At 39.8% G+C, this 18,514-nt stretch overlaps 1 protein-coding gene across 14 annotated transcripts in view; it reads left to right on the top strand.

Moving 5' to 3' along the window:
* LOC143996244 (sodium channel protein type 5 subunit alpha-like) overlaps positions 1-18,514 on the top strand; it is a 553,882-nt gene that overhangs the window by 168,054 nt on the left and 367,314 nt on the right. The gene's annotated exons all lie outside the window — the stretch shown is intronic.

Raw genomic sequence — 18,514 nt, 5'->3', positions numbered from 1 at the left:
AACACACCGCAACCGTGTCGGCATGTGGTTGCGGTGCGGTAGTACATTACAGTCAGTAATAGGCATTTGTGGTGCGGTTTTAAAGTTCCAAAAAATGCATGTCAACCTCGCCACAAATGCCCGTAGGGAGATTGGGGGAGCTTTTTTGATGCTCATTAACCACTTTCAGACCGGACCATTTTGCTGGCTTCAGACCAGACCACTTTTTGTGATTCGGCACAGCGTCGCTTTAACTGACAATTGCGCAGTCGTGCAACATGGCTCCCAAACAAAATTGACGTCCTTTTTTTCCCACAAATAGAGCTTTCTTTTGGTGGTATTTGATCACCCCTGCAGTTTCTATTTTTTGCGCTATAAACCAAAATAGCGAAAATTTTGAAAAAAACGCATTATTTTTAACTTTTTGCTATAATTATCCCCCAAAAATATATAAAAAAAACATTTTTTTCCCTCAATTTAGGCCAATACGTATTCTTCTACATATTTTTGTTAAAAAATTGCAATAAGCGATCATTGATTATTGATTATTGAACGATCGTGGGTATCCCCACGGTGATCGAGTCCGCGGGACCGTCCCGCGGACTCGATCACCATGGGGATACCCACGATCGTTCACAGGGAGGCTGAACGGGGAGATGCCGAAGTAAACAGCATCCCGTTCTGCCTAGCAACAAGTGACACTGATCTCTGCTCCATGTGATTGGAGCAGAGATCAGTGTTCGCTAACACAGCCCAGCCCCCCACAGTTAGTAACACGCCCCTAGGACACACTTAACTCCTACACTGCCACCCCCTGGTTAACCCCTTCACTGCCAGTGTCATTTACACAGGAATACGTGAATTTGTATAGCACTGATTGCTGTATAAATGAAGTGGTCCCAAAAATGTGTCAAAAATGTGTCAAAAATGTCCGAAGTGGCAGGACGGCAAATACAAATGGACGTTCCTTACGCCAATTTGCCTGCCCGTGCCATTCTGCCGACGTACATCGTCGTGCGCCGGTCGGGAAGTGGTTAAACGCTTATCAACCACACCTATTAACTCATTGCACAGGGGGCACCTTTGGACAGCAGCATTGTCAGTTTAGAGGGAGGCGAGGGGAGTGTTTATATGGACAAGCAGATTTAAATGCACTTACATTTCAAATGCAGATTGAAGTCAAACTCCAGCTAACACTTTCTTAACAGTTACTGCAGTTTTTTCCTTTTAGGATAAAGGGTTTACATAAATAAATAAAAGATGATTATTGTAAGCCAACCCCCCATCCCCAGACCAGTGTTAAATGGTTTGTCTCATCCCTGTTTTTGCAATACAATTGCAGGACAGCTTGTTCTTTTGAAAAAACAATAGACTTACTGGTTGGATCACCTGATGAAAATAGAAGAAAGCCTAAGAAAGAAAACAAATGCAGCCATTATATCTAAGGATTGGTGGTTTGCAGTATAATAAATGTTTGCTTTTGGGTTTAATAGTGCTTTAGGAATATATAAATACTTAGAGGAGCTCCGGGCTTCCCTTCAAAAAATAAAGTTTAGCAGCTACAAATACTGCAGCTGCTGACTTTTAATATAAGGACACTTACCTGTCCAGTGATCCAACAATGTCCTCACCAAAGCTAATTCTTCAATCAGCTTTAGGTGCAGGCTCCAGAAATCTGTGGGGGAATGAGGGGGCCAAATTTCCGGCTCAGATCACCATGGTGCATCTGACCGGAAGTGGGAGCGGGTACCTGTCAAATATCCACTCCCCCAAAAAGTACCAAATGTAGCAGTGGAGGGGAGGATACAAACAAGCATAAATTCCTCTTTTGGGTAAAGTTTCGCTTTAAGATCTATAGGCTGGCCACAGGTTTACTTTCAAGTTAACAATTTAACTTTAACGCAAAAGTGTGCATGCTGGAACAGAGGAATAGTTGTGTTGGATTTGTGCATATACAGAAAATAAATTAATGGGAATATGTATATTTTAAGCTAAATACTGTTTTTTGGCATTTTCTTTCCACTCAGTGGGTCCTTGTCTACATATATCCTTTGTATTTGTGATCATCCAGTGTACCGGTGAAGTGTAATATTCAGCCATGAAACAATTCCCCACTGTTGGCAAGAATCCCGTGGTCATAAAAATAAAACAAACATCCACAAATACAGCAGATTTTTCTTCCTGGGATCTCTTACATGGCAGTGATAGTTGTCTTCCGGCCATTCTGAAAATTCCTGTTAATTGCCTCCCGGGAAGTCTTACCTTTGTCATCAGTGGCCGTCTCTGCTCTCTATAACTACTATAAATAAACAGAGGTCATGACAGATTTTGGTTAAGACATGTCCGGTTAAAAGCAAAATATGCTTTTACTATTTACTTGTTGACAAGCCGTCACAAGCTTGACACAGGCAATGTGTGCCTCATTACAATGAATATTACAGCCTGAATTACTGCACACTTGTTCAATATTTACTAGCCATAAATAGTAAATGTATTTTTTGTATATTTGCTCGTAAATAGTAAATGTGTTTTCTGTAAATATGAATTACTTAATCAGCTGCTGCTTTTTCTGTCAAGGCTGCAGGTAGAGAAAGGACACTGCTGTATTCCTTAATGGTTGGTGGTTTCACCCACCTACCTTGCCGATTATGAGGGATGTTTAAATCTCAATACTGGATGGACAAAAATAAAGATAATTTGCCCAAGACCATCCACTGCCTTTGAGTAAGTTGTAAAATGATGTTTAATTGGGAGGTTATGAAGGAACTGCTTTCATAAAATGAACCACTGGCCGCCTTCCGTATAGCAATATGACGTCGCAAAGTGTTTCTGTTATCCTGACTGGACGTCATCTGACGTGACCAGGATATCAAACCACAGCGCGCCCTCTGACAGAGACTCTTTACCAGGTGATCAGCTGTGTCCAATCACAGCTGATCACGATGTAAACAGGAAGAGCCGTGCATCGGCTTTTCCTCACTCGCATCTGACAGTTGCACATAGAGGAGAGCCGATTGGCTGCTCTTCTGACAGGATTATCAGCGCAGCCTCCCTGAACCCAGGACCACCAGGACCACCAGGGATGGCCACCACTGATGACCACCATTGGTATGCAAATCTGTGCCCACAAATGATGCCAATCAGTGCCTACAAATGGTGCCAATCAGTGCCCATCACGAATGCCTGCCATTGCCTCCTTATCAGTGATGCCCATCAGTGTCATCTATCTGTGTCCATCAGTGCCATCCATCAGTGCCACCTATCATTGCCCATCCATTCCCATCAGTGCCCACCTATCAGTGCCCATCAGTGCTGCCTGTCAGTTCCCATCAGTGCCACCCATGAGTACCCTGTTATCCTGACCGGACGTCATATGACATGACCAGGATAACAAGCCGCAGCGCGTCCTCTGACAGAGACTCTTTACCACTTGATCAGTTGTGTCCAATCACAGTTGATCATGATGTAAACAGGAAGAGCTGTGCATCGGTTTTTCCTCACTCGCGTCTGACAGATGCACGTAAAGGAGAGCCGATTACCCATCAGTGCAGCCTTTCAGTGGTCATCAGTTTCAACTATCAGTGCCCATCAGTGCCTCCTATGAGTGCCCATCAGTGCTGCATATCAATGCCACCTATCAGTGTCGCATAGCAGTGCCCATAATCAGTGCCCATGAGTGCCACCTCATCAGTGCAGCCTCATTGGTGCCACCTCATCAGTGCTCATCAGTACTGCATTATCAGTGCCTGTCGGTGCAGCCTCATTAGTGCCCATTAGTGAAGGAGAAAACATACTTATTTACAAAATGTTATAACAGAAACGAAGAAAAACTTTTCTTGTTTCAAAATTTTCAGTCTTATTTTATTTGTGTAGCAAAAAATAAAAACTCAGATGTGATCAAATACCACCAAAAGAAAGCTCTATTTGTGGGAACAAAATTATAAGAATTTTGTTTGGGTACAGTGTAGCATGACTGCACAATTGGCATTTAAACAGCGACAGCGCTGAAAGCTGAAAACTGGCTTGAGCAGGAAGGGGGGAAGTGCCCTGTATTGAAGTTAAACAAGAGTCCAGATGTTTAAATTTACTTGCAAAATTTGCAAAATCTTAAAAAAAAATTATTTGTTCAGTTCTATTGATAAACCTAAATTAATACCAACTGTGAATCCCTAGAAACTATTATATTTCCTCTAAAAAATATAAAATGTTTTATATATATATATAATGGAATATATGAATTTAATTCCTGCCATGCACTTGCCAATCTTGTTTCTGATTTTAAAGCTTTGACTACAGAGATATGCTGCCTACAGTTTAAATAGTTTCCAAGTTTCCAGTGATTCAATTATCAATATTTGTATAGAAATTAATTAATTTTTTTGAATGGACTCATTTAAGCCCTAAATTGGCCATGCTGTCAGTGCAGGCAATCCAAACCTGCTTTGAAATTTCAACTAGTATGCAGGGAATAATTGTGTTTTAGGATAAACCACCACAATAATTATACATAGCACTGTTATAAAATATATTTAACACAAATATGTATTGCTTAAGGTTTTTCACATTTGATTAGAGCTCTTTAAGAAAAAAATATAAAACAGTATAGCTTGGTTACGAAGTCTGTGAAAGTTTTATGTTTTTGCATACAGATTTAGTTATTTTCTTACATAAAGGCTGTACAGCCAAAAAAACGCACATTAGCCCAAACCCTGGCAAATACTTCCTCTTCTTTGAACGAATCAATGATATACAATGAACTCGGTGACAATATAGAATCACACGACTTTAGATGAAAACATCCAGGTGTTCAGCCTTCTATGAGACTAATGCATTCAAACTGTATGGTCGTGAAGAGTATGTGTTTTTTGTAGCATCATATCATATCCTCCTCCCTCTGACCATGCTCTTTCTCCTTTCTGTTCATTCTTCTTCTCTGCCACCAATGCTCTCTCTCTCCTCACTTCTCTGATCATTCTTCTCCACTTCCAACCATGGTTTCTCTCCTTTCTGCTGATTCTTCTTGTCCATCCATGCTGTCTCTCTGTCCATTCTTCTTCTCTTCCATCCATGCTCTCTCCTCCCATCTCTGATGACTATTCTTCACTTCCAACCATGCTTTCTCTCCTTTCTGTTCATTCTTCTGCTGTTCCATTCATTCCCTCTCTCCTATCTCTGATCACTCTTCTCAATTTCTAACCATGTGTCTCACCTTTCGGTTTTGCTTATCCTCCTCCCTTATCCCTCATTTATCTCTTCCCTGACCATTTTTCTTCAATTACAGCCATGCTCTATTCCCTTTCTGTTCAAACTTCTTCTCTTGCTTCTCTCTCCTCCCTTCTCTGATCATTCTTTTCCACATGCAACCATTCACTCTCTCCTTTCTGTTCATTCTTCTTCTCTTCCATCCATGCTCTCTCCCCTCCCTTCTCTGATCATTCTTCTCCACTTTCAACCATGCTCTCTCTCCTTTCTGTTCATTCTTTTTGTCTTCTGTCCACGCTGTCTCTTTGACAATTCTTCTTTTCCTTCATCAATGCTCTCTCCTCCCATTTCTGACCACTCTTCTTGAGTTCTAACTATAGTCTATCTCCTTCTCCTTTCTGTTGATTCTTCTTGTCTTCTGTCCATGCTGTCTCTTTGACCATCCCTTCTTTACTTTAATCCACGCTCTCTCCTCCCATTTCTGACCACTCTTCTCGAGTTCTAACTATGGTCTATCTCCTTCTCCTTTCTGTTGATTTTTCTTGTCTTCTGTCCATGTTTCTTTGGCCATCCCTTCTTTTCTTTAATCCACGCTCTCTCCTTCCATTTCTGACCACTCTTCTTAAGTTCTAACTATAGTCTCCGTCTTCTTTCTGTTGATTCCTCTTGTCTTCTGACCCAGCTGTCTTTCTGACCATCCTTCTCTATCCATGCACTCTCCTCCCATCTCTGACCACTCTTCTTGACTTCTAACCATACTTTCTCTCCTTTCCGCTTATTCTAATGCCCCATACACGCGGTCGGACATTCCAGCCACAATTTTTTCTGACGGATTTTGGCCGAAACTAGTCTTGCATACACACGGTCACACAAAGTTGACGGAAAATCCTATCGTTCAGAATGAGATGATGTACAAAATACACAAAGGAACTATGTAGAGTCCAGTAGCCAATAGCTTTCGTCTCCAATTTTTTTCTGAGCATGTATGGCACTTTGTGCATCGGAATTCTCTACACATGATTGGAAAAAGTCCAATCGGATTTTGTTGTCGGAAAATTTTAAATCCAGCTCTCAAACTTTTTCCGTCAGAAATTCCAACAGAAAAAGTCCAATAGAGCCCACACACGATCAGACTTTCCGACAACATAATCCAATCAGACTTTTTCCATCGGAATTTCCGATCGTGTGTATGGGGCATTACTCTTCCATCCATTCTCTCTTTCCTTCCTTCTCTGACCATTTTTCTCCACTTACAACCATGTTCTCTCTCCTTTACGTTCATTCTTCTTCTCTTCCATCCATGCTCTCTCTCCTCCCTTCTTTGACTGTTCTCTGATACCATGTACGTTTTCCTTTTTGGTCAACCAAGCTCAGTCTCCTTGCTCTTTGATCATTCTTCTTCACTTCCTTCCATGACCTATTTCTTCACTTTGTGATCATTCCCCTGTCATCCAAAGAGCACAGGAAATTATTAGCTCACAAGATTTTTGGCAAGATCAACAAGTATTTTTTTGCAGTTACCAAACATACCTAACCAAATGCTGTCAATAATATAGTTAACACACTGAAAAGGAGCAAATAAGGGAATTTCTTTTTTGGCTTCTACACATTAAGTATTGAGTTTCACGTTGCATGATGTAAAGGGTCAGGATAATTTGCCTTATAGTAAAATGACTGGGATAGTAAAAGAATATTAATATACATGAGTGCTCCAGCAACTAAACATAACTAAACATTGCCATCTGTAGCATTAGCATTAGCTTATTTGTTTTTATTTAAACAAATAAGAACCTTACCTTATTCCTCACTCTCCTCAGCTGCCAGGGTTCTTCTCTTTTCCCTGACACTCCAGGTTGTGGGCAGGTCCTCGACATCTACACATACAATGCAGGGCTATTGCTCCTTAATTGTACTAATGTGACTGCTAACTGTAGTGTCTTAGGGAAGAGGCTTTACAGGCATACAGATGGAGGAAGCTTGCCTAAGTGAGGTAAGTTAAAAACCTTATTCCTCTAGCCCTAGACCTAACAAGCACTACAAGAGTATTTTTTCTGCTTGGAGTGTGTGTGTATAAGCCATATTAAAAATATCCAGAAACTTTCCCGGGACAGTCCAGGGAAATGGTTGCACATTTTTAGAGGTTATCTGTAAAGTTATCATAAGTGATTCATTCGGAATATGTTACATGATTAGTAATACGTGCCAGATGACGGCTCATTTTGACAGTTCGTTAATTTTTCGGCTAGTTAATGGGCACAAAAACGATAATCATTGGGACGTTTTTGAGCTGAAAAAACAAAGGACAAGTTTGGACATTTTCTGCCGAATGATCGATAAATTGAAATGTTAATGTGTTTCCCTTCTGAACAGTTTGCACTAGGTATATGTAAAAAAATGAACAAAAAATGCAATAATTTATGTCCACTGAACGATTTATCGGTTATTACATGATGGCACTATCGTTTGCGTTTGTGGGTTTGGCCGATTTTTCGTATAGTGTATGGCCAGCCTAAGACAAAATGTACTACCTATATGTAACAGTGTTAACTGCTTTATATGTCATACACCATTATTCTTTAAATATATATATATATATATATATATATATATATATATATATATATATATATATACAAAAGAATGAACAGAAACAATTATGTAAAAGTTTTAGATGCTTATCTGAACTTACTGTGATTGAGGTTTTGATTCCGATGATAATATCATTTCCCACACATACAGTAGGTGACATATTGTTAGTGATACTGTTGAAGGACACTGCAGTAGACTCATCTCTCTCACTCTTGAATGATTGGTAAAACTCATAAATACGATACAGCCAGCCACAGCATCAAATAGCAGTTACTTGTGAGAGCAATTCTACATCTTGTGTCTTTTCTCAACCTCACCTGCTATGCAACTATATATAAGTAATTTTTATTTTACCAATCCTTGAACTCAACATCAAAGTTACATTTTAAAGTGATTCTGCTGCGAGGGAAACGAAATCAAAGTGTTGAAGAATATCGTGGCATAATGTAGAAATTGCTTTACTTTTTACAATTATATTGTGGTTATTGATTAAACTGCAGATAAAATTCAGCAGTGCCTTTTTGTTTTGGGTTTTTGGTCCAGATAGATAAAAAAGGCATAAATTAATTTAATTGTTACTAGAACAATAGAAGGGAAATCTTCCAGTAGGGACACTAGTTCTGGTGATCCTGGTGACAACCAGGGATTCCCTCACTTTTACCGATTTCCTCTTTCCTGTTTATATTATGGGACAGAAAGTAAAAATAAATCTACCCAATGGTAATATGGATGGCAAAAAATAAAAAATAACTGCCAGGGGTTATGACCTTTACTCTGTCCAAAATAAAAAAAGTTTTGCCTTTAGTTCTACTTTAACCCCTAGACACCGACGGTATACAAATATGCAGCCTTTTGGCGGGTGACCCTTGGTGCCAAACACCTGCATTTTTTCGCATCAGTTTGCAGAGACAGCTGTGCCGGGCACACGCGCCCAGCACAGTTACTAACCGCTAGCGGAAAGCTTTCCGATCATGTAATTGCCATGACAGCCAATCAGAGTGGTCACATGATCATAAACTCCGCCTCCCAGCATCTGAAAACTCCTAAAGGACCAGGAGCCAAGCATTCCCTCGACAAGTGAGGTTTCATGACTTTGCTAACTACCAGGCTGCCTGTCACTAAAGTCGTTGACTGGTGTAGACATAGTCCACTCAATGAGTGACTATTGAGCAGGCTGTGAGAAATGTTCCATTACCTGCCCTTTAGTGGTGTTCAGTTGATGTACTGCAATCTCTTAAATCTCATCCTACCATTGGTGTTAACTGGAGTATCTGCAGAAAAGTCTTTCCAGATAAATCGATCTCCCCTGCTCCATCTCCCTGTCTACCAATTCTTAGCAGGTTGTTACTCCAACAAAAAAAGGAGTTTCACCTACCTGTCTCTGCTGTTTAGTGGACTCATAAATCCTTTCAGAGATGAAATGAGTATGTATTTGTCAATTCACCTTGTTTTTAGAATTAAAGGCTAAGCTAACATTCATATTTTTTTTTTCACTGAAGATCCACACAACTTCCACCCAGGATTCACACATGTTTTCCAGTTAGATTTTTTTTGTTTGGGGATTGTTGTAAAAAATATAAATAGACCCCTTACCCTTAGTATTAAACATTGAGTTAAAGCACATGCCAGCTACTTACAAGGAATCCTTGCCATAGCCATTATTGTGAACCTAATCTAGTAGTCAAATGTATTCCCCAAATTCTTAATAATTGAAAACAAAGAATCTAAGTTTTAATGTATAAATCCATTTTTTGGAAAAAATTATGAAGAACAGGAGTCAGTTGTTTAACACTTCTTCATTATAACTTGGTGTTGGCTCACTTGGCTTGGTGTTGTATATGGGGTGTTGGGTCTATAGCAATAACTTAGGTACCCAAGCAAACTTGTTAGTGCTATATCTTCATTCATTATTTGTGAATAAGTAAATGTTATTCAATATTTTTGTAAGGATTGGTAGTAGCAGTGTGCTAATTTCCTGCCATCTGCGTGTGCTCTTTTGAGTAGTATTTTTCAAATATAAGTCAACTATTGTTGGGAAAAAGCAATCCAACGCTTTTTAGTTACATACAGTATGTTGCAAATATTTTAGCAAACTTCATCACAAAGTTTTACTTGTTAAAACTCTCACATAGTTTCTATTATACTTCTATTATTGAAATACTGTTGTTATACTATTATTTACTTTTAATTTCCTGGGGCCACTTTGTATTCCCTAATTGGAAGTGAGATGGTCTTCCTGCTGTAGTTATAAGATCAGTCCCAATTTTATAATTAAAATAGAAAACAAACATTGGAACAGCATAAAATAAGAGGTCCATGTATTAATCAGGGAAGTTATATCTTGGCAGTTTAGGAAACATACTAATAATATTTTCTATGAAAAATGTGCTTGCTTCTATATTTTTTTTGCTTTGTATTTCCAAGAATCTTTTAGGAAAAATCATGACTCAGATCACTCTAGGATATCATCTTATGTAGACTTATATATATGTATATGAACTTAGACTGATTATGACTGACCTATTGAGTATAATTGACCCTGGTCTACCTTCAGCTTTGCTGTTTTTAACGTATCGGCAATGTTCTGTCCTAGCTCATAGAATGTTATCTATGCATGATGGTCCACTTCACTGCTGTTCAGTTGGCAAAGTACAGGAAGTATTAGTTCCCATGTAGTTACCCATACTGTAAGTCTGAATAAAGACAACTTGTTCTTTTTTATTTATAGAGTCTTCAAACAGGAAGCAAAAGAATGAAAAGTTCAGTGATTATTAGCATCACTGCTAAGGCCAAATCAGTTTGAACCAGCAAAAAAAGATAGTGAAGACGTTGCTATGGATTTTAGATTTATTTAGGTCCATGAACATTAAATAGCAATGTTCTTCGTACAAACACATTTTCTTGTTGCCTAGCTCTTCGTGGATTTAAGTGCTCTTTGGGTTGCAACATTTTATTTGAATAAAAAATATAATTTTTAACTAACTAAACAATTTCTATGGTTTTCTAATAAATTTGGATAAATGGAGGTAACTTGAGAATTTATTGTTACTTACAGTATTTTTTTATAACCAACTTATGGCGAAAGGTATACTATAGCGTTTTTATTGGAAATAAGTATTGTGGGTACTGAGATTATGTAAATGGAGCAATGGAAGCTGCTTCTCATGTTTATGTACCTTATTTGCCTTGTAGAAATAAGAAGTAAGACGTTTTGGTTTGCACATTAGGGGTGTAATTTTTTGGAATTTGTACGGTACTAATGTAAATGTACACAATCTTAATATTAGAACTGGTCATTTTGGTGTTGTTTTGGTGTCATCACATCATGGGATGTCATTTATGTAGTCCAAAACTTGATGCAGGATAATGTAATTAGGATAGGATCTTGAAAGACCCCTGGGCACCTAGATTGAAATGTTGTGAGGCTTTTAGCATAACCTAAAAAACAGTTTTTAGCTATTCCTTGTCCCTGATGTCAACTCTGTTCTCATCCTTTTCTTATTTCCGTGTATCTTTCTTTCATCTTTTTCTCCTTTCCGGCAGCACTGTTTGAGCCAAAAATGATCTCTCTGGCATTTACCTGTTAGTGGTTTCAAGCCAGAAATTACCATGACACAGCATTGCTTTCACACGTATTTATATTGCATATCCCTAATAAAGTAATGTAGAAAATATTCTTATACATTGCAATGCCTTTTAGGCCTCATGGACAATTTTTTTTCTACTGCTCCTAGGGGAGTTTAGTGTTTTTTTTTCTGTCTTTAAAGAACTTCTAGTTGCTTAGCTGTCATACTGATCCCCCTGTACAAATCTGTAGTTTTTATTTAACTTTCTGCATACCTGTTGTAAGTCAGTGACCTGGAACAAATCAAAGACATAGGGGTTGACAGCCAGGAAGCCAGAATTTTAAGAAACCTGATTTGTGTGTGATAGTGCTAGACTGATAGCATTGAACGTTGGTAACATGATTTTTCCTTCAAAGAAGCAGATCTGTGGTTGAAGTTTAGTATAGATAGACCCAGTTCTGCTCCTAAGCTGCTACCTCTCTGATGTGTTCTGAAGAGTGCGTGATACAAAAGTTCATCTCACTTGAAGGACATTTTGGAACCATAAGACCTCATTCACATGGCCATAAAAATGTTACTAATGTTATTACCGTACACATGTGTTTTCTAGGAGAAAAGTTATTGCGTAATGATCAGTAAAACACTTGCGCATCGATGTGTTTAAACGCGTAAAGACGCATATGCGCCCATAACGATAATTTTTTTTCTCCCTCTGTTTAGACTTAATTTAAGACTCTTTCAAACACGTATAAATGTGTTTATACACGCAAGCACATAAAGTGCATGTTCTTAGATGCAGACTTTTGAATTCTGTGTTACAGATCTGAATGCAGTGCATGTTTACGCAGCTGCTTGAATGGATCCATCGAAAAAAAATGCAGCTGTGTTTTTAGATCCGTAATTAAAAACACTTATACATTTTTTTTTTACGGCCATGTGAATGAAGCCTTAGTGGTTAAAATGTCAACGTCAAATACAGCCATGTTTGTGGCTTCAAGAGAAACAGCCTTCCCCTTCCTCAGGGTGTAAGTCTTCATCAAGCCTTCACATTCTGTTGTGATTATAATAAAGTTTTACTAAACCCACAACAATAAAATCAGTCTGTATATCCAGTAAAACATTGTGTGAAAAGGGTTTTGGATCCTATTTTCTCTGATCCTCCCTTCCTTCCATTGTCCCTTAATAATTTCCTGACAACACAGAGTCTATGGAGTCAGACTGCACAGGCTCAGTTTGGTGTGTATTTTTCTTGGGAGTGTACGTGTGATCAGCACAGGGCCAATCAGCACTGTCCAGACAGAGGGTTGGGGTCCTGCAGCCTCATAGCACAGTCAGAGTAGAATGAAAACTCCTCCCACAAGCTTTAACTAGACACTGATAGAAGTCACAAAACTGCTATATTCACTAAACTAATTGCATTTCCAAGTTCTGTGTACTGTGGGACACCAGATATAGTCAATGTAGGATCCTGAGTTTAGTAAAATTTTAACATCAAATGATAAAGCCTTAAAGAAGGATGAGATTTTTTTCTCAATAATCTGTCTATATTTGATGTATTTAATGATTAAATGTTCCAAAAAGTGAAATACATTTTTGTACCAGGTGCTCCTCAGTACACATCTGAGAAGTTTTATAAGGAGGTCAGCAGTGGAAACCAACTTCATTATCTCATGACCGTTTTTTAAATACTATTTCTCAGGAAGCAACAATGTTTACTATCTAATAAAACAGTGAACAGTATGATCTTATTAAAATAATTAACACAAAAGAGAGAAGGCAATTGTATATAATAAACCAGAAAGCACACTTATGCCTAAGTTTCTCATCCTTTATATTTTAATTATACTTTCTGTTGAGTACGGTGTTTGTTATTAATTTTCGCAGATTAACCTTCTCCCTCTTCGACATTCTTTAAATGCATGCCACGTTCTTCTACATTAAAAAAAGAAGTTACTGATATGCTATGCTGTGCTTTAGAAGATATTATGTAACATAATCTTCTTATTTACTTCCATCCTAGAAGGCAGATACCGTCTTTGTGAATGGATTAGCGATTATTTCTTTTAAAACAAAAGCAAATGTAACCACTTTCAAATATATTATGCTATGTGCTGTTTAGCAGATTATTGGCTAAAGTCTGACAGACACGAATGATGGTTTATTTAATGGGGTTGTTACCAACCGGTGGCACTTGAGCTGATGTTTTTCAATAATTTCCATCATGCTCTGCCAGCATGTTGCCAAAACGGACGTGGAAGCGATGGACATCTGCTTTACGTTGAGTTTAACATCAGTGAATAGAGAACTAGCTTAAAGGTCCTCGTGAGTAATACAGTATCTCACAAAAGTGAGTACACCCCTCACATTTTTGTAAATATTTTATTATATCTTTTCAACACTGAAGAAATGACACTTTGCTACAATGTAAAGTAGTGAGTGTACAGCTTGTATAACAGTGTAAATTTTCTGTCCCTTCAAAATAACTCAACACACAGCCATTAGTGTCTAAATCGCGGGGAACAAAAGTGAGTACACCCCTAAGTGAAAATTTCCAAATTGGACCCAATTAGCCATTTTCCCTCCTGGTGTCATGTGACTCGCTAGTGTTATAAGGTTTCAGGTGTGAATGGTGAGCAGGTGTGTTTAATTTGGTGTTGTTGCTCTCACTCTCTCATACTGGTCACTGGAAGTTCAACATGGCACCTCATGGCAAAGAGGATCTGAAAAAAAGAATTGTTGCTCTACATAAAGATGGCCTAGGCTATAAGAGGATTGCCAAGACCCTGAAACTGAACTGCAGCACGGTGGCCAAGACCATACAGTGGTTTAACAAGACAGATTCCACTCAGGACAGGCCTCACCATGGTCGACCAAATAAGTTGAGTGCACATGCTCAGCATCATATCCAGAGGTTGTCTTTGGGACATAGACAAATGAGTGCTGCCTGCATTGCTGCAGGGGTAAGGGAGTCAGCCTGTCAGTGCTCAGATCATACGCTTCACACTGCATCAAATTGGTCTGCATGGCTGTCATCTAAAGATGATGCATAAGAAAGCCCACAAACAAATTTCTTAAGACAAGCAGACTAAGAACATGGATTACTAGAACCATTTCCTGTGGTCTGATGAGACCAAGATAAACTTATTTGGTTCAGATGGTGTCAAGAATGTGTGGTGGCAACTAGGTGAGGAGTACAAAGACAGGTGTGTCTTGCCTACATTCAAGCATGGTGATGGGAGTGTAATGGTCTGGGGCTGCATGAGTGCTGCCGGCACTGGGGAGTTACAGTTCATTGAGGGAACCATGAATGGCAACATGTACTCTGAGATATTGCAGAAGAGCATCATCCCCTGCCTTCTAAGACTGGGCCGCAGGGCAGTATTCCAACATAGCAACGATCCCAAACACACTTCCAAGATGACCACTGCTTTGCTAAAGGTTGCTGAGGGTAAAGGTGATGGACTAGCCAAGCATGTCTCCAGACCTAAACCCTATTGAGCATCTGCAGGGCAACCTCAAATGGAAGGTGGAGGATGCAAGATCTCTAAAATCCACCAGCTCCATGGTGTCATCATGGAGGAGTGGAAGAGGACTCCAGTGGCAACCTGTGAAGCTCTGGTGAACTCCATGCCCAAGAGGGTTAAGGCGGTGCTGGAAAATAATGGTGGCCACACAAAATATTGACACTTTGGGCCCAATTTGGACATTTTCACTTAGGGGTGTACTCACTTTTGTTGACAGCGGTTTAGACATTAATGGCTGTGTGTTGAGTTATTTTGAGGGGACAGCAAATTTACATGGTTACACAATCTGTACACTCACTACTTTACATTGTAGCAAAGTGTCATTTCCGCAGTGTTGTCACATGAAAAGATATAGTAAAATAATTACAAAAATGTGAGGGGTGTACTCACTTTTGTGAGATACTGTATGTCCCAACAGCTTTGTGCAGTTCTATTCCATTGCCTTCTAATTAAGTATACAAGTGGTTTTATGAAGTGCTTCATGCATGTAGTTTTTCCCAGGATAATAGTGAAGATGTACAAGGAGGCGTTCTGTGCACAGTTTGTTGCAAATTCTGTTCAATAAGTCTCCATAGTCTTTTAGATGGTATAAAGTAAAGGTGGTGTGAATGGGATTCATTAATTAAAGTCCAGCTCTAGTGCAACTTTCTCATTTTTTGGTTTTGGATATAATGGCAAAAACGTCAGAACTTCTTTTGTTTCTCATTGTTTTTTCTTTCACGGTAATGGAGATCTTACCGCAGAACCGGTGGCACATGAAGAACTGAGATAGAAGCAGATAGCAATAAAAACATTTTTATTGGGAGAAGGGTTAGAACCTCTCTTAGGTTCCTTTTAAATATATTTCCCCTCACTTTCTGTCCTGGTATGGGGTGTCACAGTGATAAAAGAAACTCTCCTAAGTAAGAGTACAGACAGGAATACAAATTACACAAAGATGTACTTGTCGATCTTTATATTTGACTTTTACCAAAGAATCTTCTGCATCTCAAACACTTTTGGTTTTGTTCGAAGCCTGGTGTCCTGATGCCAATGTTGGTCTCCTATAATGACATAGGAGTTGACAGGAGGAACCACAGAGCTCAGGGGGGAGACTAAGCATACAACACTCCCAGAATAATCATATGCAAAACTTTCTTTGGGTGCTGGATTTCAGGTATAAACCCCACCAGGCCACTTTTTATTAACTTACGAAATACAGAAGAAAGCAAAACAAACCCATGACAAAGTGCGTGTTAAATATGTATGCATATCTATGTGCCCAAAACCCAATCGACCAAGGCCATAGCTGAAGCCATACAATAAGATAACTTAGTTATCATAGTTGTCAACATAGTGAAGGAAGGGAGAATGGGAGGGAAGGTAGAGATAGGGGAAGGAATGGAGAAACAACGTTAGGTAAAGGTAAGAGGGGAAGAATATATGGAACAAAGGTACAAGTGTAATCCTAGCATCAGAACAACACTAACTAATCTCATCAAGGAGGAGTCATCACCCACAAGGCCATTTAAAAAATTTTTTTTTTATAATTGACAATTTTTATTAAGTTTCAGTGTGAACAATACAATTGTTTAAAACAACATTGTGGGAGAAAAAAGGTAATGAAAAAGCAGTAATAGTAACAAACAAAGGACAGTGGTCTACATATAACTGGACTAACATAAATTCCAATTAAGTTAAGTACTGTTTTATAAAGTGAAAAGACCAAGCACTGGGGCGATCACAATTCTAGCACTATTTCTAGCACTATCCAACAGTGGATGTCGTAGATTAGAATTGCTTGGCAAATTTTTCCAGGAGGGGGGGGGGGGGGGGGAAGAGAAAGAAGAGAAAAGAAAGAAGGGGGGAGAAAGGTGTAGGAGAGTCCCAATCATTAGACTGCATCTCTCATGGGCTCTGCGTGTTAACAATGTACAGGGTGGTGGGGTCTCATGGAGTCATGGGGGGTCCAATTGCCGGTGCCATGGCTCCCATGCCGCTGTGTGTCTGTCTACCCGATCTGTTAGTCTAGCCGTCATGGTCTTCAGAATCTCTACTTCTTTAAAGAGGAAGTAAACCCATCAGGGTTTACTTCCTCTTTGATTCCCTGCAATGGTAAAGCATAATGGACTACTATGCATCGCATAGTAGTCCATTATGTGTCACTTACATGACACAGGAGCCAGCGAAGTCACCACTGTTCCCTGTAGTCCGGAGCCTCCATCTTCTCGGTGGGTTTTGCTGGTCCGCTGCTGTCATTCGGCGAAGCCGCGATGATGTCACTCCCGAGCATGCACATGGGAGCCTCCACTCGTGGCATATCGCCGCTGATAGCGCCGCGCCTCTGTCTATGGCGCATGCGCCGTAGACAGCGGTGCCTATCTTTCGGCAAATATCTCCTAAACCGTGTAGGTTTAGGAGATGTTTCTTGGACCTACAGGTAAGCCTTAATCTAGGCTTACCTCTAGGTCAAAGTTGGTTGTAAGGGTTTACAACCACTTTATTTCTGATGTAAAGATCAGATAATGATGGGGGTTTTCGATGTTTCCAGCAGAGGGATACTAGACATCTGGCTACCATTAATATTTGTGTTGCCAGTTTTTTGGCTAGTCCGGGGATTGTGGGGGGATTGTGGGGGGAGGGAAGCCCAGTAGAAAGTACTTAGGGGAGTGAGGGATATCTACCTCAAATAGCCAGTGGAAGAGGTCCTGGACTGTGCGCCAGTAGGGCTGGAGGGATGGACAGCTCTAGTAGATGTGGTATAGCGTGCCCTGGTCTTGGAAACACCTCCAGCAGTGAGCCAAGGCCAATGGGTATATAGCATACAGGCGTGACGGAGTTAGGTACCAGTGAAAGAGCAGCTTTATATAAGTTCTACTTTGTAAAGTGTGTATATAGAGCTCTTGGCCACCCATATAGTGGCCCATTGTTCGGGTGTTAGTTCCTCTCCGAGGTGTTCTTCCCATCTACGCATGTATCTATATCTGAGAGGCTAAGTTATTGGGTGGTTTAGGGTTATAAAGGAAGGCTGTTACCAGAGAGGCCTCAGACTGCAGTGGGGTGCTGCGGTTTAGCTGCCTCCAGATAGTACCTAGGAAATGCGTGGTATGTAGTAGGGCAGGGGAGGAAATATCAGCTTTGGCGTTCCACCGTAGATTGTTTGGATGGATGGGAGCCAGCCATATTTTATTTATTTGGGTCCAGCGGTTATAGGCCGGAAGGGTGACCCAGGAAGCTATAGCTCTCAGTTGTGTTGAAGGTGTGGAAAGGCCAAACCCCCATCACTTCTGGAGGCACACTAGGACATTTTATTGTTATATGCATCTAAGATAATAAGTGTCCTTTATCACCATTTTATTTCCTGAGAACATATTAGATAACTGGTAATCTGGGAGCTAATGTAATATTTCGAATGACATATTTTTGGGGCTTGCCCATCCCTGGCGAGAGCCTCAGGGTTGAGAATAAGTGCTTGGACTTAAGGACAAATGAAGGAGGCACATGTGTTAGGACCACATGGAACACAGTCAATGCTTTACTAGTAGAGGCAGCTGCATCCCTCACTAAGACAAAAGGGCTGCAGGAAGGATGACCTGCTGGAAAAGACATACTTAATAAGACATCACATTCATTTCTTTTAATTATTTATTTATTATGTGGCACTCTAGAATTGAT

This window comes from Lithobates pipiens, unplaced genomic scaffold (assembly GCF_037356315.1).
Source record: "Lithobates pipiens isolate NorthernLeopardFrog02 unplaced genomic scaffold, aLitPip1_a1.2 Scaffold_19, whole genome shotgun sequence".
Classification (NCBI taxonomy): domain Eukaryota; kingdom Metazoa; phylum Chordata; class Amphibia; order Anura; family Ranidae; genus Lithobates; species Lithobates pipiens.
This window is presented reverse-complemented; position numbering and strand designations above follow the sequence as displayed.